Source organism: Balaenoptera borealis, assembly GCF_965194805.1.
Source record: "Balaenoptera borealis genome assembly, chromosome: 7".
NCBI classification, from domain to species: Eukaryota; Metazoa; Chordata; class Mammalia; order Artiodactyla; family Balaenopteridae; genus Balaenoptera; species Balaenoptera borealis.
The window spans coordinates 64,822,816-64,849,895 of NC_138864.1; the positions used below are offsets into that span (position 1 = coordinate 64,822,816).

Below are 27,080 nucleotides of genomic sequence, written 5' to 3' on the forward strand. Positions count from 1 at the left end.
ATTGTAAATGGAGCTGCAGTGAACATTTTGGTACATGACTCTTTTTGAATTATGGTTTTCTCAGGGTATATGCCCAGTAGTGGGATTGCTGGGTCGTATGGTAGTTCTATTTTTAGTTTTTTAAGGAACCTCCATACTGTTCTCTAAGTGCTTTTAATAAAGCAAACGAGCAGTTCATTTCAGATTTTTTCAAGGTTGTTTTATATAATTTAATTGCAGTAAATCACAGGGATTATCAAAAAATCATGGTGGTCATAGATTACTCTCAGTTTCATAAATTGATTTATGAATGGGTTACTGATAACAAAATACTTGTTTAATCATTAACATTTATTGGCATTTAGACTGTGGGCCCAGAGGGAACATCATCTTTTTCAGGAGTATGTTTATTTAGTGTGGCTGTAATCTATGACCACTGCAAGTACATTGGAGAGAAAAGATGCTTTTCTTCTCTCCATTTTGCCCTACTCTTAATATTAATTTAAAACTTATTTTAACTATTGCTATTCGGAAGCTAAGTTTTTGATAGAAAATGGTCCATGATTAATAACGACTATTAAGAACAAAGAGGAAGCATAAAAAAGAGTACAAATGTTTATGCTTGTAGGTTGAAGCAGTATTGATTTTGTAGGAAAATGTAAAGAGAACTGTTAACAAAGCTGAGAATGCCTCCTATATTGTTCAATGACTAGACCTATATCAGTTCAGACAGTTAGCACTTAGTATAAAACCTGTTTTTTTAAATGACAATACTGTCTAGACTCTACAGTATATGAGTTGACATTTTAGTTTTTCTGACTTAATATGCTTGTATTAAATTAGAAACCATTTTTAAATGAAGCAACCAGTAATGAATTTCAAATGTTTTAATTCCTCCTTTTCTTAAATTATTAACTCATTGCTCCTATAAAATGGAATGTCATCCTTCATATTTTTGAAAACTTTGTTTTACATTCTTTTTGATATACTTTATAAAACATATCTTTAATTTTTAACAGATTGTTACACTATAGATTAGAATAATATTTAAAGGAATAAAAAAGTTTCATCACCACTGGACAGTCAAATGTACTATGTGTTCCTTGATAATAAATTCATAAAAGATATTATTCAATAAAATGCTGGGTGGTCTCCAATATATGCTAGTTGCTGTGATAGGCAGTATGTAATAGGCAGAATGTAATTTATAATAATATTAATTATTACCTGCCATCCATTTGAACACCCACAGGAACTGCCCAGGATAATTTCTAAATGTATTTTTTTTTTTTTACTCCTTATGGCCTTTTGAGGTCCAAATAATTAATTGAGAATCAATGAGGTAAATAACCTGGTTACCTTTACCTGGCTAATTAGAGGATGGTTTACTTTGAAGAGAATAAAGCCTCTCGGTTACAAAAGACCTTCTAAAGCCCTGAGCGGTCAAATATTTTTTATATTTGTCTGTCTTTTAAAAACTTGCAGAATGTGTCTGTTTGCTCATTCTATGTAAAAATTCACTCTTGGATCTAATTTTGTGTCTGTAATTTTGTATCTGTCATAAATTTTGTATCTGTAATTTTGTATCTGTAATTTTGTGTTCTTTTTCCTTAGAGAGGGCTCCCAAACTGTACAAGCTTCAGATCTCCCACAACCTGGATCTGTTCCTGCAGCTAAAAGTGTCCGAAGTGGGTGGCTCATCTTTAAGTCTCACAAGACTGCTTTTTTTCATTGTGCCCCACAGTCTTAGAGACCTCTCCGTCTAGTAAAGTAAAATTCCCTATACAAAGGGAGTTTTATCTGCAGACATCTAGAGATTACAAAAGGAGATGAGTGCTCCAAACCCCTTATATCCCATATTTTGGGGGGTTTATAATTGTCACACTACAGAAGGTTTTCTTGAGAAGGGATGAGAACAGCTTTTGAATGTGGGATGTATGTGGCTGAAAGATCAAGAAAGGTTCAGTTGAGGACACAATAGAAACCCAACTCACATTTGCCTTATTTTCCTCTGGGGTTTTAGGTCTTAACCTTAGTACTTATTAGTTCTAGTCGTACCGTATTTATTGAATTTATATGCCTGCAAAGCTGTTCTAGCTGGCAGGGTCTGAAAATTATTCGTAATTAACATTAATGGGCAGGAACAATTTCAGTGGAAATTGGCATCATGACATAATAACTAGTTCAGAAGGTTGGTTCTTCCAACATTCACATTTCCTCCTTAGAAATAAGCTTTGTTGCATGACCTTACATATGCAGAGACAACCGGGGATTTTTCCTTCCTTTTATTTGGAATCTAAATGTGCCTATGCCATCAAGAAGCAGCCAAGTAAACTCTGCTTGACATCACAGAGAAAGCCTTTGATGCTACTTTACCTGCGGATTGGTATTGATGGCTCCTGAATTGTGAAATTCTCCTACAAGTAACAGAACGGTCAACTTAATACTTAAGTCACCCTTTTCCTTGATTTGCATCCATCTTATTAGAAAGTGACACTCTCTTATTGATTCCATTCAACCCTTGAAAGAGAAGATAAGAAAAACAAAAATGTAACAGAGATAAGAGGCTGTCAAGGTGATCCATGGATAGAGTCTAAAGGGAAGGATTGTTCCCAAGGAAAACTGGGGTCTCAGTAAATGCTGTTAAGGGGACAGTATTCAGAGGTTAGAAAAAGCAGTTTAAGGTTACCATCATGTAGTTGAGAATCTGTTCTGCTGCTCTATCCTTGGTAGTAATTTAAGTGCTTTAGAAAGCATGTATCTCTTATCTTTTATGTTTCTATGTGCAAATCTGTTTAAAATGTTAGAGTTGATAGCCATATACAACCTGGCATCAGATTCAGTGGCTATTTGCTACTCATTGCTGAGTAACTAAAATGTCAAACTATGTCTCTGAACCTTAGGCAAATGTGATTTCTGATCTCTAGGTTTTTCCCTTTCAGTAATAATCATGCTAAGTGTGTGATCTATTTAATACTCACAACATCCCTAGGAGCTGTGTTCTGTTATCATCCTTTATATAAAAATGAGGAAATAGATGCTTACAGAGGTTAAGTAATATAAAGAAGTATAATAAAAGACAAGCATCTACACAAACCCAAATTAATCTGATACCAAGTATACTATTAGCGCTCTGTTCTTCTGACTGCCATAGATTATATTTTGTTATAAATGGGGATAGTATACATATGCTTTGAGGTATTTACTTCAGAAACCCTATTTATTGTTTTAAGAGCTAATTTCTTTGCCTTTTTGAAATACCTTATGTTAGAAACTTGAAAAAATCTTTCATAAAAAACTATGGATGATAGAGACTGAAAGAAATAAAAGGTGAATAACAAGATTTTTTAATAGGGGTGAGTCCAGAGAGCACCAGTATAATACAAGGGGTGGATAAATAGGCAGTTTTTAGTTCTAATGGTATCTAGAAGTAAAAAGCCCAGAATGTAGGATGATTTCAGTTTTTTACTGTAATGTGTTACATTTCTTTTTTTAAGGAAATTTATCATAATTCATTATTTAAAATCAAGGGAAAAATAAAATGGAGAGTAAGATTAAAATCCATTATCTTATGAGGCAGAAAAAAATCACTATTAGCATTTTGCAAATGTCATTCTGGTTATGTTTTTGTCCAACAAAATTGAGATTCTTTTATATTTAGTCTAATATATTATACTTTGACTTAACAATACATATTGAGAATTCTCATTTCATTACATTGTTTGATTTTCAAACATTAATTAAAACCAGTCTTGTATTTTTGGAGGAATTTCCAGTTGGTTATGATGTATTATCCTTTTGATGTATTGTTGGATTGGCTTTGTGAAAGCATTTTCTTACATGTGTTTATGAGATAGATTGGTCTGTAATTTTCCTCTCTTCTAATGTCCTTGTCAGGTGTTGATCATGGTTATTCTGACTCTGTAAAGTGAGCTGGTAATGATTACCCTTTCCTCTGTGTTCTGGAATATTTTAGGAATCAGCTTATCACAAAGTTTTTTGGTTTTTTTTTTCTTGGATGTTTGAATGAATTCACCAATAAAGCCATCAAGGGCCAAGAATTTTCTTTGTGAGGATGTTTTTACTATGAATTGAATAGATAGAACAATATGTATTTAAATTTTTTTTATATCTCAATGTCTGTTTTGATAATTTTTGTGTTTTTCTAGAAATTTATTTCATTTAATTTTCAATTTTTTTGGCTTAAGATTTGTCATAATACCCTCTTTTTCTTTTTAATATCCACAAAATTTCTAAGGATGTCTCCTGTCTTATTTCTAATATTAGTCATTTGTAACTGTTCTCTTTTAAAAATTTCTCAGTCTTGAAGTCTATCTGTATTATCAGTATATTTTTTAAATAGCTTTCTCTATGCAATATTTGATTTCCATTTCATTAATGTCTGCTCTTACCCTTATTATTTCCTTCTTTCTACTTCTTTGAGTTTATTATTCTTTTCTCATTTCTACAGGCGAATACTTAGATCATGGTTTTTACAGTTTTTTTAAGTACTTGTAATTTAAGCACTTAAAATTGTAAACTTTTTTCTAAGAATTAGTTTAGCTTTATCTCAACAAATTTTGATATCACATTTTTAGTCTCATTTACCACAAAATAGTTTTTAATATCCATTGTAATTCCTTAGTTGACCCGTGTATCATTTAAATGCATATTGTTAATTTTCAAGCACTCAAGGAAAGTCTGTTTATCTTGTTGTTATTGATTTGTAGCTTAATTCCACTGTGGTCAGAGAATATACTGTGTCTGATATCTGTCCTTTGAGATTTGTTGAGATTTGCTTTAACATCTGCATATAATTAATCTTGACTAATGTTTTGTGTGTATTCAAAAGAAAGAGTATTTATTGTATAGCTCTGGATGCAAGGTTATATATATGTCAATTATGTTGATTTTGTTAATATGTTGTTCAAATCTTCTAAATTGCTAGTGGTATCAGTTAATAAGAGAAGTGTCTTAGGGTCTTTTATTATAATTATAAATTTGTGTATTTCTCCTAGTTCTATCAATTTTAGCTTTATATGTTTTGGGGCCAGATGTTATTAGGTACATGGAAAATTTTACCTATTTTATTATAGTGGTGGATTGATACTTTTATTATTAAATGTCTATATTTGCATCTTTTCTTAAAATATACTTTGATATTAATAAATCTTTACCAGCTTTCTTTTGTTTAGTATTTTTATGCTATAATTTGCTTCATCTTTTGACTATAACCCAATTTCCTTTTATCTAAGGCATTACTCTCATAAACAGCAAGAATTGGGTTTCAGTTTTACATCCAATCTGACCACCTTTGTCTTTTACCTGGGATATTTATTTATTTTACATCTGATGTAAATTCGTGCATTTTGGTTTAAATATACCATCTTACTGTTTTTTTGTTTTTCCATTTTTTCTATGTATTTTTTCTCTTCTTTCATTAATTATTTTTATGATCACTATTTCTCCTCTGATAGCTCATTAATTATACATTGTTTGGATAATCTTTCACTGGTACACTTATATTCATTAAAGCCAACTCTAAATTAGTAATTCTGTCTCATTCCAGAAAATTCAATGACCTTAAAACTCTTTGCCTCTGTTTATCCCATCTTCTATTGTTAACACTCTTAGTTGTATGTATTTCTATTCTATATAAATGTAAATCCCACTAGGCATATTATCATTGTTTCATACATTCAATATTCACCTGGTTTTAGCTTTCCAGTCTTTCTTTATTACTTCCTGAATGACTTCTTCTTGGATTTTTTTTCTCCTGTTATCTTGTTTGAATTGTAAAGATTTCTTCTATGTCCCATATGTTCTTTTTTTCAGTCTTTGCATCATGTTAGATATTTTAATTGAATTTTCTTCTTTTTTAGAATTTTATTTTATTTATTTATTTATTACACAGCAGGTTCTTATTAGTTATCCATTTTATACATATTAGTGTATACATGTCAATCCCAATCTCCCAATTCATCACACCACCACCACCGCTGCCGCCCACCACTTTCCCCCCTTGGTGTTCTTACGTTTGTTCTCTACATCTGTGTCTCTATTTCTGCCTTGCGAACTGGTTCATCTGTACCATTTTTCTAGATTCCACATATATGTATTAATGTACAGTATTTGTTTTTCTTTTTCTGATTTACTTCACTCTGTTTGACAGTCTCTAGGTCCATCCATGCCTCTACAAATGACCCAATTTCATTCCTTTTTGTGGCTGAGTAATATTCCATTGTATTCCATTGTATATATGTACCACAACTTCTTTATCCATTCGTCTGTCAGTGGGCATTTAGGTTGCTTCCATGACCTGGCTATTGTAAATAGTGCTGCAGTGAACATTGGGGTGCATGTGTCTTTTTGAATTATGGTTTTCTCTGGGTATATGCCCAGTAGTGAGATTGCTGGGTTAACTGAATTATCTTCTATCTCACTGGCCCTCTTGCTGCTAAATCTATGTTAAGTTCTTAATTCAGTTATTTTTCACCTCTGGATTTTGCATTTGACTGTTTTAAAAATAGATTTCTGCTCTCTGCTGATATCCTTTGTCATGTTTTCCACTTTCTGGAAAACATCCATCACAGTTACTTAAACATGAAAGTCTGATAACCCTGATAATATGGATCTCCTACATTTTGGTATTCAAAGCAATTTTTGGCTGAATGCCAGCTGTTGCGGTTTTGTTTGTTTGTTTGTTTTTTGTGGGCGTGGGGACTCTGTATAATTGACATAATCTTTCAGATAGGATTTTTATGTGTGTCTGGTGTTAGGCTATGGAAATATCAATCTAGGCTGAAATTCAGCTTCTAATCAGCTGAATTTAATCTTAAAAGCTTATCTTTTTTTCTTTTTCCTTTATCCACAAGTGTAGCCTTTGGAAATTATAACTGATAGCTGAGTTGTTTTTCTTCTTCCTGGCCAACCCTGGACATAATATTTTCTTCTCAGGTCCATAAAACTGCTAAAAGTTCTGCTCATCTTTTTCACCTCTTGCTCATAGTTTAAGAAATGGAAAATGCCTCAAGGGTACAAGTTGAGACAAATCTCAGACTACTTATTATGCACTTCATTTTTGTCTGGGGTATTAGTTCTCCAAGTTCTTGCTGCATTCATATTTCTCTGATGACTTCAGGTTTTGTTAAGTTTAGCTTTTCTAATTGATCTCATTGGAAAGATTGGTCAGGCACAAGCAAGTATAAGAGTCAGTGACAGAAGATGTCTTTCTATGTTTTAAAAATTTGCACGTTTTTCTCAATTCTGGTTGGTTTTTTTTTTTCAATATTTAACTCTTCTATACATATGCAATTTATTTTGTTGTATATTACCAGGTAGAGATTAAGTGCTTTTGTCAAAGAGTTAGTCAAGAGTTCAATGTTATTTATTATTTTTTTATTCATATATTTTATTATGTATTATTAATGTAAAATGCCACTTCATTATATTTTACTTGCATATTAAAATGCCACCTCATTATATTTTACTTGCATATATATGCTTCTGAATATTGTATTCTGCTGAACTATTCTTCAATTCTTACTTGACTGTCATTTTTTTTTTTTTGACACCAAATTGTGGCTTAATATAAAAGCAGGCAAATCCCAATAGCATTGCTTGAATTTATAATGTTTATCTTAGATACAGTTGATTGTAACAAAAGATGAAGTTTGGAATCATTTTCTCTTTCAAAATTGTTTTATTCAAATTTTTGATTTATATTAAGCTGAATTTTCTGTTAGCCTTCACTCTAATTTTAAGTGTATGATAGTTTTTTTATGCTTTATATAAGCTAATCTTCTGAATAGGTGGAACGCTGCATGAGGGCAGTAGCTGCATTACTTTTAAACATCATGGTATGTCCAAGTCTAGCACAGTACTTAGCAGATGGTTGCTACTCATTATCTCTTTGTTGAAAGCATAAATGAATTTATGAATTATTATTGAAAAAACTGACTTTTTTCCATATTAATTCTTCACATCTAGGAGCACATGCCTCTCTATCTTGACTGATCTAAAGGTATCTTTTATAAATCGGTATAAAATAATTAGTGATCTGTACTTTTCAAACCTTAATACACATACAAATTATCTAGGAGTCTTCTAAAAATGTAGAATCTGATTCAGTAGGTTTGGGCTAGGGTTTGCAGATTCTGAATTTCTAATAAGCTACCAGGCATTATTGATGTTCCTGTTCCCTGGATCACACACTGGGTAGAAAGGGTCTAAGTTCTTAGATAGGACTTATGTGGAAATTTATATTTTAACTGCATTAAGGTATTGTGCTTATTGGGAGAGGTTTGTCCTCACTAATATAAAGCAGTGATAAATTTTTCTAATTAGGCAGCTGAAATTTTATTCATTAAAATGTATTCATTAAACAAGTATTTATGTAGTAGCAGTTAATAGGTGATACACATTATCCTAAGCCTTGAGGATAGAAAAATAACAAGACAGTATCTGCCTTTAAGGTACTAATGACCTATAGGGAAGAAAGACATAAACAAATAATTGCAGCACAGTAAGTGCTATATTGGAGATCTGTTTGTGGGAAAATGGTGTAGAAGTGAACATGGCTAAAGCACAATGTTGAGAGGGAGCAAAATACAAGACAGATTTGGAGAGGGAGGTTCAGGTCAGATCCTGGTGGAATTTCTAGATGGTGCTAACAAGCTTTGGTTTAACCTAAGAGCAAAGGGAAGGCATCAAAGAGTTCTATGCAAGAAGGGTGACATGAACAGATTTGCATGTCGAAAAGCTCCCGCTGGCTGCTCAGTGCAGAGAACAGTGAGAGGTGGGCCAAAGTGGACTTGCATAGCTAGAGTGTTTAGAATTCCAGGTGTGAGTATAGGTTGCTCCAGTGTCTTTAAGCACATTAATAAGCTCCTCTACTCTAATGGATAGCTACTGTAATAAATGGGATCTAAGTTACTCACGACCAGTCATTTACACAGTAAGGAAATCAGTGACAGATGGGTAATAACCAAAAGAGCTGGAGGTAAATGAAAGACGTTTTTGGTTGTTGTTGTTTGTTTTTTAATTTGAATAAGTTCAAAACCCAAAATATGTCAAATATTATTCCTTTGGAAATACCTCCAAAAAGTGCAGTTTAAGTCCTAAGAAATATGCCCTTACTTGATAAAATTATCGGGGTTTTATCACTCATCCTCTTAGGCATATAGCAGTCTACTGAGTTCTGCTAAGAATCTTAAAATACTTTCCAGTGCACCTTACGTGTGCTCATTTTCTTTTCAAGACAAGCAAAAATTACCATGTTTTCTAGGAGCTACAGAGAGGTCAGAGATAAAAGAGTTCCCTCACCAGTAGCCTCTGCATTATAATTCCTTATGTCATGAAAACTGCAAGATATCAAAATAACATAAGACTGGAATTTTTTTATGGCGTAAAATTCTGAAAAACTGCTTATCTACAGATAAAAAATTCAGCCGTTGGCAAAATGAGTTTAAAAACCCTCTAAGAGATGGAGATTTCCTGTGAGAGCTGTGAATCTCAAATCTTAGGTGTAGTGTTTGTCACATTGAGAAACCAGAATGCTTGGGAAGATAGCAATTATGAAAATGTAACACATCCTCAGAGAAACACCGTGACATTGAAGAAAATGCCATTGAAATAATGAGTCAACTATTAACACCATCAGGGTGAAAGAAGGCCTATGTGGGGAAAATAATTTGAATTCCATCACTTCTTGCAGTCATCTTCACAAGCATATTAGCAAGTGACAAACAAGTCTAAAGTAAAATACACATGATAAGCATGCATCCTTCTGATGACCACCTCAGGAAAAAAATAGAAAAGAAACCAGAAGGTTAATAATGTTAAAGTTTACTAAATTAAATATCATTTTCAATAATCATGGGTGGCTCTTTCTTAAAAAGAAATAGTCATGCTTTACCATTTAATTACCTAATGTCCTTAAGGCTTGAATTAGCTTTCAGGTACAAATTTTCTTAAACTATGGTTTATTTTTCTCACTCAATTAATGAGTTTTTGGTGCTGAACTCACAGACTGCTGGTCCCCTATTGATGCTGGCAGGGTGGCCCTCCTATCTGGTGCTTGACTTTCATTACTGTCACTTTCTGAGTGTACTATAACCTAGACCTCCATAGCTAGGGTACTCTATTTTCTAGCCTCTTGATAATTCATACAGGATGTCAAGCTATTTGTTTTAATTCAGATCTTTTCCTTCAAGGATTCCTAGAAACAGCCGTCTTCTGCTAGCTCTTACAGCTCAACAAGTATATACCAAGGAGCAATCCCAATTATATCTTAAATGTACTCTGGAAAGAACTTTCATATGAATTTTCATTGGCAGTCTAGCATTATAGTGGGAATTACAAAAGGAACATGTCAAAGCTCCTGTCCTTGAGTGGTTTAAAATCTTACTGGAGAAATAGGTTTGCATATGCAAAATACTTGGTAAACAAAATAGGACACTGTAACAAGAGGTCAGAATATGTAGGACAGATAATGTGAGAAATTCTCTTAAACATACATAGCGTGAGAAGAGAATGAATGAGCACAATGAAAGCAGGTTATTGAAAGGAAGTTAGGATTTACCTATAGTAAGGTATTATAAAATATATTAAACTAGGATTCACCTACAGAAAAGTTTCCAGTGCCTCCCCAACCTGGTCCCAAGCTCCCTTTCCTTTTCAGATCTATGTTCCACGTGCTTACTTATTTATACAGTCTTCATTTTCTGGTTTTGTCCATGTTGTCCCCTGTTCCTGGCACTCTCTACGCCCACACTAGCAGCTGTCAACCTTATGTCCTGTGATTCCATTTCTGCCTCTCCAACTCAGATCTCATTATTTCCATCAAGCTTTGAGTTCCCCAGTAGGAATATAATATCCTCCTTCTTTAGGCTTCCAGTGAACCTGTTTTTCCTCTCTGACTGGAATACACAGAACTCATTCTACTATTTAAAAATATTGAGTGTTAACTTGTGATATATGACAAGGAGCTATGATTTAAAGTATGTCATTAAGGCTAGTTTGCTAAAGTGTATGTCTTCTCATCCCCACTCTTCAAAATAAGGCCAAAAGAACATTATATGAAATTTACTACGTGGCAGTTTTAACAATTGGGTCACATTGAACTTACCTCAGAACTTGTTGTTAATAATCAATAGTTAAAAAGAAGATAACAATGCTCATTTATGTTTTTCTACATTAAAAACTATTTGGAATCTTCCAGTAATGACTTTTCAATAATGTGAAAGAAAATTCCACCAACCTCTGATTTCAGGTATTTTTTAACTCAAGAAGTTCATGGGTAATTGAGAGAAATAATTCTGATTCCTTGGATTAGCAAAGAGATGTGGATGCTTAAAATTCTAGGTATTCATAGTATTTATTAAATCGAATGGAATTGTTCAGTTAACAAGGTACAGTATTAGTATGAACAGGGACGTAGATATTAAATAATTAGTTAGAACTCTCATGTTAAGAAAAACAGGTGATCTAAATTGATGCCCAGAGCCAAAGTGGATACCTCAAAAAGACAAAATAAATTCTGCTGATATCCCTTCAAGATACTCACATCGGTTATTTTGGATAAATACCCAAAAGTGGGATTGCTGGATTATATGGTGGTTCTATGTTTAATATTTTTTTCAGGAACCACTATGCTGTTTTCCATAATGACTGAACCAGTTTACATTCCCATGAACAGTGGTCCAATTTCTCCACATCCTTATCAGTATTTGTTGCCTTTTGTTTTTTAGATAATATCCTGACAGGTGTGAGGTGATATCTCATTTTGGTTTTATTTGCACTTGCCTGATGATTAGTGATATTGGGCATCTTTTCTTAGACCTCTTGGCCGTTTGTATGTCTTCTTTGGAGGAATGGTAGCACTGTCACAATAGCCAAGATGAGGAAACAACCTGAATATCCATTAACAGATACATGGATAAAGAAAATGTGGTACAGGGCTTCCCTGGTGGCGCAGTGGTTAAGAATCCGCCTGCCAAGGCAGGGGACACGGGTTCAAGCCCTGGTCCAGGAAGATCCCACATGCTGCAGAGCAACTAAGCCCATTCGCCACAACTACTGAGCCTGTGCTCTAGAGCCTGCAAGCCACAACTACTGAGCCCAGGTGCCACAACTACTGAAGCCCACGTGCCTTAGAGCCCGTGCTCCGCAACAAAGAGAAGGCACCGCAATGAGAAGCCCGCGCACCGCGACGAAGAGTAGCCCCCGCCCGCCTCGACTAGAGAAAGCCTGCACGCAGCAACGAAGACCCAACGCAGCCAAAAATAAATTAATTAATTAATTTAAAAAAAAAAGAAAAGAAAATGTGATACACAGTGGACTTATCTAAAATAGTCAAACTCATAGAAGTAGAGAGTAAAAATGGTGGTTTCCAGAGGCTGGGGGAGGGGGAAGTGGGGAGCTATTAATCAATGGGCATAAAGTTTCAGTAAGTTCTAGAGATCTGCTGTACAGCATTGTACCTATAGTCAATAATGTACACTTAAAAATTTGCTGAGAGTAGATCTCATGCTAAGTGTTCTTACCACAAAAAAACAAAATTTTTAAAAATTAGAATTAAATTCTGGTAAGGAACACAGTCTAGGTAATCTAAATGCAAGTTTCCTCTGTCCCTCTGGTGTGTCCTATTCAGCCTGGAGACCATCTGTGAACTGTGAGCCCCTATGACCTTTGTACTCTAGCAAATAATGAGCATTCAGTATAGAATGCTCAGAACATTTTTAGCACTGGAATTGCTTCCTATAATGAGAATTTAATTTATGAGTGTAATTTTGATTTAAACAATTCTCATTCCTTTCCACCAAAAGAATACTAAATTGACACAGATAGATGTGTAAAGCATTTGCTTTGTAATTAGCCTAATTTTTCGTGGCATTATATGAACACTATATCAAAGCATGCAAACATATATTATGAACATTTATCTTCAAATATAACCTAAAAGTTATCAAGTCTGGACTATGCAGTGGAATTACAGTGTTCTGAGAGAAAAGGTTTGGGGAGTGATAACTGAATGCATGGCACCTCAAGAACCTGGGTCAGAGAGTGTTGCTGGTTAAGGAATCTGGAAGAGCTCAGAAGTGAAACATACCTCTAGTTCCTTGAGTTGGCCTCTGGATAAGGATTCATTGAAGAAATATATATTCAGGGACAAGATTTTCAATATGTGCCTTTGTCCTTACAGGGCTGAGTTAGCCAAGCAATTACCAAAAGAATGGCCATAGTGAGTAAGTTCATTACATAGCATAGTATGAATCAAAAAAGTCTAAATCTCGACAGAATATGTGTGAGATGAGTTAACAGAGTTAATGTAAGAAGCTTGGGTGAGATTCATCATGTTGAAATGGATATGACATTACCTTTTTTATCTCAATTAGGATAAAAGATATGTGGATGTGGTCAGGTGTTTTATTTATCTGTCTAGTCCATTTTATTTACTAGTTTCCAGTTTGCTCTATTGTATTATTGCACAATCTAACAATGCCACAGAAAGCAACAAGCCTAATGATCAGACCAGAAGTCTTCTTAGGAATAAGAAAAAATAAGGAGATTAGTATTTAGTTTGGAGTGTTAAAATATTTGTAAGACTATAAGGAAGTGTTTAGATTAGAATTCTTAGAGTGGAAGATTTTATAGGAATATTGCAAAGAAATCTCTAATAAATAAAGCTGACAATTACCAGAATGGGCAACTTTGCTAAACAATGAACTCTTGTCACCAGAAATATTCTATCTGAGGCTAAAAGAACCTAAGAAAGATTGAAGAAAGTTTATAAATATTACAGGATCTCTGTGGCCGCTTCCAAATCACAGATTCCAAGATAATGGTAAATTAGTGAATAATATTTGGAGCCTGAGGCTACTTTGATAATTTACTAACTAGAGTTTGAGAAATAGAGTTCCAGTGTGAGCTATTTCATCTGAATTAAAGTCTCCTACGGTAGAATGTGAGAGTGGGAAGTCAGAGAACGTGAGCTGGGAAGTCAGAACATCTGGGTTCTGACCCAGGCTTCGATAATGACTGTGTAAGTTGCACTTAACTTCTGATGGTCTGAAGATCTTGCACTGTTTATCACTATGGTGTCCTTCAGTTTTAAATTTTACAATTTCTGTGAATGTGCAACTGTCAGCTCCCCTATTCCTCATTTAACCATCTGCCTTAGTTGATTCTCTGTCATATTCTTGGAACCAATTACTCAGTGAAGCCATGTGTATTAATGCCCTGAGTTAATTTCAGTTGATATATATTATGTTTTTTAAATGCATCCTTACTGTGATTTTTTTTTTCTTTTTTTAAAATTTTATTTCTTTATTTATTTTTGGCTGTGTTGGGTTTTCGTTTCTGTGCGGGGGCTCTCTCCAGTTGCGGCAAGTGGGGGCCACTCTTCATTGCGGTGCACGGGCCTCTCACTATCGCGGCCTCTCTTGTTGCGGAGCACAGGCTCCAGACGCGCAGGCTCAGTAATTGTGGCTCATGGGCCCAGCCGCCCCGCGGCACGTGGGATCTTCCCAGACCAGGGCTCGAACCCGCGTCCCCTGCATTGGCAGGCAGACTCTCAACCACTGCGCTACCAGGGAAGCCCCTTACTGTGATTTTAAATCAGGCAAAAGAAGTATTACATCTACATGTGTCTTCAAAAAGAGTAATGATGTGTCTTAAAGTATAGATTAGCCTAATACACTGGTATTAATATAATATGATTTTTAAATTATAGCTATTTAATACTTGTGGAATTTGTCAGCCATGGAAATTTAATAATAAAGGAGAAATTTATATCCAAACACAGAAATGTACATGGAAACAAAAATCAGAAAATGGATGCTTATTTCTGACTCCCTAATTTTTAATAAGATCTTAATGTTTTAGGCTAAAAGAAACTTTCCCTAGTTAAAGATATACTGTCCACAGTTATTTAAAAAAACAACTAACAGAACTGTATGCATCTTCAACACTGCTTTATTGGTGACATTTCTTTGAAGATAAGACTGAATATCTGATTTTATTAAGAAAGGACATAAGTTAGAAATACTCAGCATTGATCAAATCCAGTTATGGCTCTACATTTTATAACTTAATTTGGGGCTATCTTACATATGCCATATTTTCCAAAGTAAAATTATTACATGAAAAATACTGATCAAATAATCTAATTCTTAAGAAATTTGTGCATGTTTATGGGTTATATTTTATCAAAGTTGGGAAGAGCCTCCTAAAAAATTAAGATAGTCTTTAGTTCACTTTCTGGGAAACTGAAGCATATGCATTCAAATCTTAAATTACCTACTGATTATTTTTCACAGCATGTTATAATTTTGAGCTCATGCTTAGCTTTACAAAAGCTTTACACTTGACTTTACCCATTATGGAAACAATAATCCAAGCTCTAGTAGACATTTCCAAGTCACTGATGTTGCAAATTACCGCCCTAAACTATACACTCAAGTTCCTTGGACACGTGGAGTTTGGAAAGATTAACTTGGCTTCAGATGAAGTATTTTGCTAACAAAAATCATTTGTATTTAAAAAGTATATTTACAGATAATTTACAATTACATTCATATACATACCAATTAGTGTGTTGAAAATTAAATGTTTCAGGTATTTGAATTGCTTACTTCTAACTCTATATAATTACAGCATTTAGTGCGATATCAATTATGTGGAGATTATGAAAATATACAGCGATGCATAAGGGCATTGACTAAGGTAACCATGAAGGAAGGCTTTATAGTCTCTTGTAAAGAAGCCATACTTCTCAGTTTCCTAAATGTATAACTGTAGTCCTTTTAAGTAAGAAGATAAAAACGGAATTTATTGTTATCCTTAATAATTGCCTGTAATGCAGTCTTGCCCCAGTGCGTAAAAGGAAGAAATTAACATTTTTTGTTTGTTAGCCTTATTAATTGTAACATCATGTTAGGGGGAGAATCTACTTTGGTTCTGTTTTACTAGAGTGGTTTATTATATGCAGGGGAGTATTAAATCGTAATATATACCTAAAATGAGCTTTACACAAAAGTAAAAGACATGTACATATTTATTAACCAAAGTATGTGCAAAAAAATGTCCTAAATAATCAAAGAATAAAATATATTTTAGTTGGGTTATTAAAACAGCACAGATGTCAAAAGGTTGTTACTCCCATTCATTTTGATTTTCCATTTTGTGAAGATCATATCCATAATCTCACATTACTGACTAAAAATATATTGTAATTATAGAGGTATGCAGTTAACAGTGTAACATCATCAGAAGAACTTAGAATATATTATTTATAATAACTATGTATTTAATATGCTAGGCACTAGACCTAAGATGATAATGGTGGCATTTCTGAGCTACTGTCTTTTTTCAGTGTTTAATAAGACAAGGAGGGTCTATTAGATCTGTAATTGGCTCTTCCCTTTTTGCTTGAAGGTTTCAAATAAATTGCTTCTAGGCCTAAGGAATTTAAGAATTCCCCAAGGCTTTGAACTTGGCAATAACTTCCTAGAACCTTGGCACCATGTTGCTATATCCAGAATTTTCTCGAAGTTTCATAAGATTGTAGATTGAATATAAAAATTGTTGGCTAAAGTTTGTTGTAGCATTATATGTTTTTTTACTGTGGTAAAATGTACATAATATAAAATTTGCCTTTTTATCATTTTAATTGAACAATTCAGTGACGCTAAGTATATTCGTATTGTTTTGCAACCATATTACCAGTAACCATCTCCAGAACGTTTTCATCATCCCTATTGGAAACTCTGCCCACATCAAGCAGTAATTCCCCATTCCCTCCTTCCTTTAGCACCTGGTAACATTCTGCCTCTCTTTCTAAGAATTTGGCCATTCCAGGTACCTCATATAAGTGAGATCATACAATATTTGTCCTTTTGTGTCTGACTTATCTAACTTAGCCTAAGTTTTCAAGGCTCATCCATCTTGTAGCGTGTATCAGAATTTCATTCTTTTTTAAGGATGAATAATATTCAATTTTATGTATATACCATATTTTGTTTATTCTTCCATCTTTTGATGTTTCCACCTTTTGTAGTGCTTTCTTATCTTAATACATATCTATTTTCTTTCCTATCACAGCACCTAGCACATTGTAAGCCCACACTAAATGTCTGTTAAATGAATAAATAAACATGATAAAAATTCAGGCATCTTCAGCCTTTAGCAATTTTGTCCTGAAGGTATAGTGTTCATAAAAAGATAGACGACTTTGGTCTGGCATTTTTAGAGGAAAAACAAAACACAAACAAAAACCATCATTTGCTAAGCATGAGATGTCACTTATGTGCCATCTCCAGTCCACATGGCTTCACCTCCACCTCCAGTCACTCCTGTGACTTCCAATTTTGCACAGGTTTAACTAGATTCGTGTAGATGAAAACTGACTGCAACTTATCATAGGCTGAGCAGTCTACTTTCCTAGAGCTTCTCTGACATTGTAGTGCAAGACGCCTGCAGAAACCCACTTAGCACTCACTCTCGCACAGCTTGAAATTGTGAGGGAGTTAATGATCATGGGACCATTCTTGACCAATGGGGAATAGGGGCAAGAGGATAAATGCTTTGCAATATCACCTGCTAGGCTGACATACAGTAGCTTACTACTGAGAGTTACTAAGACTCTGACTTTCTGATAGATGGAGATGATAGATTAAGATGAATTGTAGGTAGGAAGTGAGACATTTTGTGTTAGGGTCTAACATAACATCCTTGGAGGAGTTACAGAAATTAGTGCCACATCAAACATTCAAAAGATACGGGAGACATGGTCCACATCATATTCCTGTCTAATTGACCTGTGTTGTTTCTAAAAAAGGTAAACAAAACTGGATGGATCATAGAAGATGACAGCAAGCTGCTGTAAACTTAACCACATGTTAGGACCAATTGCAGCTGCTATGAAAGATGTGGTATTTAAACTACAGCAAATCAACACAGTGTTAGGCCCTTGGTATGCAGATACTGATCTAGCAAAGGTGTTTTCTTCAATTCTCATTAGTAAAAAGGATCAAAAGCTCTTTGCTTTTACTTGAGACTATATAACAGACACAATCACTCCCTTACCCTGGGGATAGTTAACACTTCTGCCTTTTGTCAAAAAACACATGACATGGATTTGGCGACTAGGAAGGGATTATTTATTAGAGATATCCTAATAAAAAAAACCAGAGGGCACCCTCGACACTCTGACTGGAAATCTTAGTTAGATCACCCAGTTCATAAGGTGTATTTTCTACTTTCCATGACTGTAGGTGACAGTATTGCTTAAACTTTCTGTCATGATATAAGAATCCCCTTTCCTCAAATTTCTGTAACATTCTCCTCACTTCTTTTTTTTAAATTAATTTTTATTGGAGTATAGTTGATTTCAATGTTGTGTTAGTTTCTGCTGGACAGCAAAGTGAATCAGGTATACATATACATATATCCACTCTTTTTTAGATTCTTTTCCCATATAGGTCATTACAGAGTTTTGAGCAGAGTACCCTGTGCTATACAGTAGGTCCTTATTAGTTATCTATTACATACATATTAGTGTGTATGTGTCAATCCCAATCTCCCAATTTATCCCTCCTTCCCTTCCCCCTTGGTAACCATAAGTTTGTTGTCTACATCTGTGACTGTATTTCTGTTTTGTAAATAAGTTCACTTGTACCATGTTTTAAAGATTCCACATATAAGCGACATCATATGATATTTGTCTTTCTCTGTCTGACTTCTTTCACTCAGTATGACAATCTCTAGGTCCATCCATGTCACTGCAAATGGCATTATTTCATTCCTTTTTATGGCTGAGTAATATTCCATTGTATATATGTACCACATCTTCTTCATTCATCTGGTTGATGAACAAATAGGTTGCTTCCATGGCTTGGCTATCGTAAATAGTGCTGCAGTGAACATTGGGGTGCATGTATCTTTTTGAATTATGGTTTTCCCCAGATATATGCCCAGTAGTGGGATTCTTGGGTCATATGGTAGTTCTATTTTTAGCTTTTTAAGGAACTTCCATACTGTTCTCTATAGTGGATGTACCAATTTACATTCCCACCAACAGTGTAGGAGGGTTCCCTTTTCTCCACACCCTCTCCAGCATTTATTGTTTGTAGATTTTTTGATGATGGCCATTCTGACTGGTGTGAGGTGATACCTCATTGTAGTTTTGATTTGCATTTCTCTAATAATTAGTGATGCTGAACATCTTTTCATGTGCATCTTGGCCATCTGTATGTCTTCTTTGGAGATCTCACTTCTTTTTAAGTTCTTACTGGCAGCTACCATTAGCCTTCTTCTAACAGTCTTTTTTTTTAAAAGTACCTTTGGCTTTTACTAACACTTTCCTCATTGTCCTTCAAGCTCTGCCCACTGCCTGGTTCCAATATGCCACTCCCATATTTTAAATTTTTGGTTATGACAGCATACGGCTTCAAGGACCATAGTCTGTGTTAGGTATCTATTGCTACGTAAGAAATTACGTCAAATTTTAGCTGATTACAACCAGTAAAATTTATTATCTCAGTTTCCATGTGTCAGAAATTTGGAAGCAACTTAGCTGGGGAATTCTGACTCAGGGTCTCTCATGAGGCTGTGGTCAAGACTGGCCAGGCCTGCAGTTATCTGAAAGTTGACTGGTGCTGAAGGATCTGCTTCCAAGGAGATCATGGGTCAACAGACTTGCATGGAGTCTAGCCTAAAGAAATCACCACTGATGCATGAAGAGTTTGAAAGATTAAGTCACATAAAAATGAAATCTTTTTGTGTGATAAAAAAGCATTTCACAACTTTATCACAAATATTCCTCATAATATTGATACTTAGCTTATGGTTCAGATAGTGTTATGAGACGATGGAAGTTAATGACATGGTACATATTATATTATGTTTTACAAATGGGAGAAATCAAGATTCAAAGAGGTTAAGTAATTTTCGTAAGAGAGATCAAGTTGATAGGGCCTGAAAATAGATTCCTATATTTGGCAACTGTGAAATCAGCTATCCTAGTCACTGATTCATCATTCATTGTCTCATCAGATTTAAAGAGCTTGTTCTAATTTTTGTACATTTAATTTGATACTCTTATATAATTTCTTACTAAAGTTTAATTACTTATGGAAGATGAAAGCTCAGCTTGACTTCACAGTGATCTCTCCTTATCCACCAAACTGATTTGTCATTTGAGAGTTATATTTTAAATTAAAGTGAAATTAAATTAAAACTCAAGTCAAAAAAGTTATGAGCACTCCTTTTTTTTCCTTTAAAAAGAAAATTTAATCCATTTTAGGTCAGTGAATATTCAAAATTTAATTGTTTTTATGTTGATAAATCTACACAAAGGGGTCTCCTAGAGAGAGTGCATACTTATAATTAAATCAATTCGTATAGTATAGAATGGTACAGTATGCCAGGCATTCAGTTTACCAATCTGTGGGATTATTTCAAGACAGACATTTAAGATCCCATGTTTGCTTCTATGCACAGCAAAAATCCTTTGAAATGACCAAAATGAATACAAAATAAAACAACTTATTTTTCAGTGTTGGAAAAAAGGAGGATACTAGCAATTCTCCAGAAGGTTTGAGGTCTTACGCAGACCACAGTACATAAAGGATTGGACTTAAGGGAATAAAGACTATCTGTGTAGTTAAAGTAGTCAAAAGATGGACCTTCTGAGGAAATAAGCACATCAGATTCCCCCAACAGAAGCCCAAATTTGGAAAACTAGCAGTCTGTAGATATCAGGGAAAAAAATGTGTATTCACAAATGGCTGTTTGGAGGGCAAACTGGTACATTTGGGTGGACACATTTGCAATACCAGATGTATCAAAAGCTTGAAAATTTGCAAAACTCTTGGCTAAATTACCTGACCAATATATAACAATCGATGTTTATTGTAACATTCTGTATAGTGTTGGAAAAAATTTTTTATTTTTATAAGACCTAAATTTCCACAAATAGAATATCAATTAGATAAATCATGGTAAATTGATACAACATGCCATACAACCATAGTTTAGATCTAATTGTGCAAACATGAAGAACATATGAGATTAACTGTCTAGTAGGGTCAGTCTTTGTGTGTGTGTGTGTGTGTGTGTGTGTGTATACCTGAGCCCCCCAACATTTATTGAAACAGAGTTATTTTTATAGCATATTGTGTAGTTAAAAAGCAAATTATAAAACAACTTATAGGATGACCTTAAATTTATTTAAATATATTTTTAATTGCCTAATTGGATGACAGCAAAATATGAAGACTAGTTACCTTTAGTTTATGGGATTTATGAAGAATTTTCTTTCCTGATAATTAGCAGTAATTTCTAAGATTTTTTTCCTACACTGATTTGCTCAAGTAAAAACGAAGAGAATTTAAAAAAAATTCTGTGACTTAATCAAGACAGTGTATGGTACTGGCACAAAAACGGAAATATAGATCAGTGGAACAGGATAGAAAGCCCAGAGATAAACCCACGCACATATAGTCACCTTATCTTTGATAAAGGAGGCAAGAATATACTGTGAAGAAAAGACAGCCTCTTCAATAAGTGATGCTGGGAAAACTGGACAACTACATGTAAAAGAATGAAATTAGAACACTTCCTAACACCATACACAAAAATAAACTCAAAGTGGATTAAAGACCTAAATGTAAGGCCAGACACTCTAAAACTCTTAGAGGAAAACATAGGCAGAACAATCTATGACATAAATCACAGCAAGATCCTTTTTGACCCACCTCCTAGAGAAATGGAAATAAAAACAAAAATAAACAAATGAGACCTAGTGAATCTTAAAAGCTTTTGCAGAGCAAAGGAAACCATAAACAAGACGAAAAGACAACCCTCAGAATGGGAGAAAATATTTGCAAATGAAGCAACTGACAAAGGATTAATCTCCAACATTTACAAGCAGCTCATGCAGCTCAATATCAAAAAAGCAAACAACCCAATCCAAAAATGGGCAGAAGACCTAAACAGACATTTCTCCAAAGAAGATATACAGATTGCCAACAAACACATGAAAGGATGCTCAACATCACTAATCATTAGAGAAATTCAAATCAAAACCACAATGAAGTATCACCTCACAGAGGTCAGAATGGCCATCATCAAAGCATCTACAAACAATAAATGCTGGAGAGGGTGTGGAGAAAAGGGAACCCTCTTGCACTGTTGGTGGGAATGTAAATTGATACAGCCACTATGGAGAACAGTATGGAGGTTCCTTAAAAAACTCAAAATAGAACTACCATATGACCCAGCAATCCCACTACTGGGCATATACCCTGAGAAAACCATAATTCGAAAAGAGACATACACCACAATGTTCATTGCAGCTCTATTTACAATAGCCAGGACATGGAAGCAACATAAGTGTCCATCGACAGATGAATGGATAAAGAAGATATGGCACATATATACAATGGAATATTACTCAGCCATAAAAAGAAACGAAATGGAGGTATTTGTAGTGAGGTGGATGGAGTTAGAGTCTGTCATACAGAGTGAAGTAAGTCAGAAAGAGAAAAACAAATACCGTATGCTAACACATATATATGGAATCTTAAAAAAAAAAATGGTTCTGATGAACCTAGGGGCAGGACAGGAATCAAGATGCAGATGTAGAGAATGGACTTGAGGACACAGGGAGGGGGAAGGGTAAGCTGGGACGAAGTGAGAGAGTGGCATGGACATATATACACTACCAAATGTAAAATAGATAGCTAGTGGGTAGCAGCTACATAGCACAGGGAGATCAGCTAGGTGCTTTGTGACCACCTAGAGGGGTGGGATAGGGAAGGTGGGAGGGAGGCACAAGAGGGAGGAGATATGGGGATATATGTATACGTATAGCTGATTTACTTTGTTATACAGCAGCAACTAACTCAACATTGTAAAGCAATTATACTCCAATAAAGATATTAAAAAAAAATCTGTGACTTGTGCATTTCAAAATAGGATACTGTGCAGCATTCATGAGACAGAATTTCATATATTACTAAGTTGTTTGTGCATTCCTTGATCATGGTAAACTGGGACATGCTGTTCCATAAACAAATCCAGGAGGGAAAATGCACCATCTCATTTGAAGGATGCAAACATATTTAGTCAAACAAGAAACTGGCTCATCTGAGAGTTTTATAGCAAACAAGGACAGAAAGTAGTTTGCATAATTTTCTCATGCTCCTTTTATAGTGTTTATCTTTTATAAGGCTCTTTGGAACGGTTGCTAGCCACCTGTCAATAATGTGGCCTTTTATAGACTCAACCTTTTATTGTTCTCATGCCCTTGACATATAGAAAAACAATCTTAGAAGGAGTCAGTGTTGAATAGGGTGGGCAACATACTAATTTTAAATTTAAAAGACTGTCTTTTGTAGACTGACATAAAGAGAGAGTTTTGAATGACGTGAAGAGAATAGGCATGTTATGAAATCTTCCTTAGGGGGAATAAAAGTAAATTCATTATTTTATCAACATTTTTGGAAATTGAGTTAAGAATTATATTTAAAGCACTAGTCAGTGGAAAACGAAGCCAAGTAGCATTCATTTAAAGTTGTAACAATTTTGCATAATATTGCATCAGTTCCAAGTGAAAATATTTGTATTGTGAGTCTAACAATTACATAAATATTTTGTATATGCAAACATTTGTTTTAACTTCTTTTTAGTGGAATAAGATGTCCAGTATGTTTTTCTCGATTTACATAAAATCTGTCAAGCTAAGTGTTCTACATGTATTTTTCAACCTACATCCTAGAAGTGCTTTCATGATACTGAATGAACACAATCCTACAAATCTGTATGCAGGAATACATTTCCATCCATAAAGGGGCATTATCCAAGCCCTTAAGTAGAAAGGTGCCTATCTTTTGTTTTGCACAATTAGATTCCAAGTTCTCTGTATGTAATCATGAACAAGAATAATAAAGGAAGCAAGTTTCAAACCAATGGAAATTCTTTCTATTCTTGTTAAAAATACAAACATCCTGATACACACACACACACACACACACACACACAAACACGCAGACACACAGAACCTTCCAACACCACCATTTCCCACTCTTAGTAATATGAGATGTGGGGCTACAATTTAATATTTGTGCAGAGACCTATGAATTAAATATCATATTCTCATATTGTGCTTGGGAGACAACTTCATGTTTTCCTTGATAGAGTTTGCGTATTGTGCTTTTCAAATTGCACTTTAAAACATTTGTACTTCTTGAAACATGGTAGCTAATTGGGCTGATAATTCTTAGCTGCCAAGAGCAATTTTAGATGTGGTCCTCCTTCTGTTCAGTGTGTGATTATTTTAAGACTACTTGGAGGACAGAACTAGACAGCCCTTCATCAGGTGTGGAGTGGTGAAGATCTGATTTTTCAGGAGGTCTGTTAATTGGACACAAGTGCAATATGCATGGTGTAATGAAAAGTTATGATAGCAGATAAGATACCCTGCAAAGTGAATGAGTTTTCTTTAGGTTCAATTGTGATTATATTGCCACCTCTACTTTCACTGGTGCCTTCATGCGTTTTTTTTCCCCCTTTAGCCTAGTATTTTTATAGATCTCTAAAATTTTCTTGGGATAGCCTATCTTCTGGTTCTCAATGTAAATATACTTGGAATAAAATAAACCCAACAACGTTATCTATTACTAGCTGGTTAATAGGAATCTATGATAATATTTTTGGAATGGAAATTGAATTGAATTTATATATAGAATGTATGCTTTTTCTAGTTATCTAAGTCAACTTTAGAAATGCTTATTCATTTTCAATGTATATGAAATAGTGTAAAAATTTTCTTGAACTCAGTTTCTTTATTTTTGTTGGCATTGATATCAATGCCTTGGATAATAAAATCTGCAAACTAAATTCTCTCTTTTCTGAACAAAATAATTGAGGAAATTCATTCAAAAGCCAGCCATGAAAATTAAAAGACATGATCAAACCAAATGTTGCAGAAGATAGGCAAAGCTCTGTTCTTAAGGAGCCACTGAGTCAGTCTAATGTGATAAACAGATATTGGCAAACTGTTATTTAATAAACTAATTGAAATTGTGGTAAACATGATGTGAGAGACATGCGGAGTGTTCTAAGAATGTGTAAGAAGGGATCTTTCCCTGATTTGATGTTTGTAAGCCATGGATCATTTTCAAAGTAACCATCATTCACTTTTATTTTTGAAGAAACTTACAAGAAAGGCTGGAGTTTTCTGATAAAATTTGGTTTATAAGAGTAATATCTTCACCCATCCTTATTTTGTCTAGGGTAAATTTCAAACGTAGTAGTTAACTAGTGTTGTATAGTTCTGCTTCATAGTTTTAGAGGGTTTGTTTTTTAGTATGTGTTTTCCTTACTCAGTAGTAACACACAGACTTAAAGTCAGTCCACATTTTGTATACTCAGATTTCGGTAATAAAATATTAATTTTCATCAGTTAGTTGAAACACACCCATTAATAATAGTACAACCTACCTAAAGAGTACAATTAAATGTTTTTAAGTGCCATATTTGTAACTTTTCTATAAAATTTTTTTGTTTTTACTTGGAGGATAAAAGACTAACTTCTTAATAGTCCTAGTCTGATTCATCAGTCTAATTTCATAATTAATTTCAAAGATTGGAAAACAAAATATCAAGAAGTTCTCCTGAATTACACCTGGGTTTTACACTTTGAGTTAATGCAAGACACTTATATTTTGAAATTTAGACTTAATGGCATATAGCTTACTCCTAACTTGATGGTCCAACATAAACGTATCTTTATATGCTGTATTTAGGATGAGAAGTAAAGATTACTGTTGTTCAAGTTTGAAGGGGAAAAGGAATAAATAGCAAAGATTTATGGAATTAACTAAAATTTCATACATTTTACTGTGTTCCCTTGAGAAGGGTCCCACGTTCTGATTCCCAAACTGGATATTTAGGAAATCTCTAAGAGAGCGTCAACAGATTTATGAATATATATTTTCCTTTGACAAATTAAAAATAAGATTAGAATATTATCAGGTATTTCATGTTTACAGATGTAATAAACTCGCTGACTTTCTTAGCTCATAAAGTTTTGACCTCAGCACTCTGGGAAGGCTGTTTCCCTAAATGTATTTTAAGCCACTTGTAATTCTCTACATATGCATATGAACTTCATAGAGTAATGATATAGGTATGCCAAATTTTCATGCAACTGTGGTTAGTTAGCACAGTATTTTCAGTCAATCTGTTTTCTATTTACAACTCCATCATTCCATTTGTAATGAAGTTAACATCTTTAAGTTGTAAACATCCTCCTAGTTAAACAAAATTAAATGTTTAAATATAAGCACATTCTTCATATTTCATTCTTGGTAGATTAATCATTTTGTATAGGAGTATCTAAGTCTCAAGGTCTGAAATCTAGGATAAATAATAAAAATAAAAGTCAGAACTGGAATCTAAAATCCAGGATGGTTTTTTTATTCATTTAAGATGTGAACTTGGCAAGTCACCTCCCCTCCTTGTCACTTGTTTTCCTCATTCATAGAGTGAATCTGTTGGCGTAGTTTAGTGGTTTTTACTTTTCAGTGACAGAAGCCTCTTCTCAGACAAAATCTATGTATAATCTCAACATACATAAAAATAAATAATAATAATGGAGCTTTTCTTAGGGAAGCAGCAATGAGGGAGGAAGGGAGTGGGGTGGGGCTGAGTGACCCTAGAGCCGGACCCTGTATGCTGCTCGCCCCCTTCCCACACAGCCTATTGAAGATGGCTCTAGTCTACATCAAATCATTCCTCAAATGCCAGGGACCACATTTTGAAAATCATGTAATTATATGATTATTACATTTCTTTAAAATTCCCCAATAATGTAATCTCTATTACATAAATTGCTATTTGTCTATTAAAGCCTTGAGAATCCTATTATCTACCTTAAAAAAAGAAATGATATATGCAAATATAAGTAGGTTTCAATCTATGATAAGAAGGATTCTAAGGTAAAAAGCCCACATTTCATTTTAAAGCCACTGACTTAAGTATTCCATAAAATTGCTCCATAATGCCAAGTAGTTCATATTTAGGAAATGAATAAA

At 34.2% G+C, this 27,080-nt stretch overlaps 1 protein-coding gene across 1 annotated transcript in view; it reads left to right on the forward strand.

Annotated features, from left to right (window-relative positions):
• Window positions 1-27,080, forward strand: part of THSD7A (thrombospondin type 1 domain containing 7A) — a 460,930-nt gene that overhangs the window by 166,504 nt on the left and 267,346 nt on the right. The window lies entirely within an intron of this gene.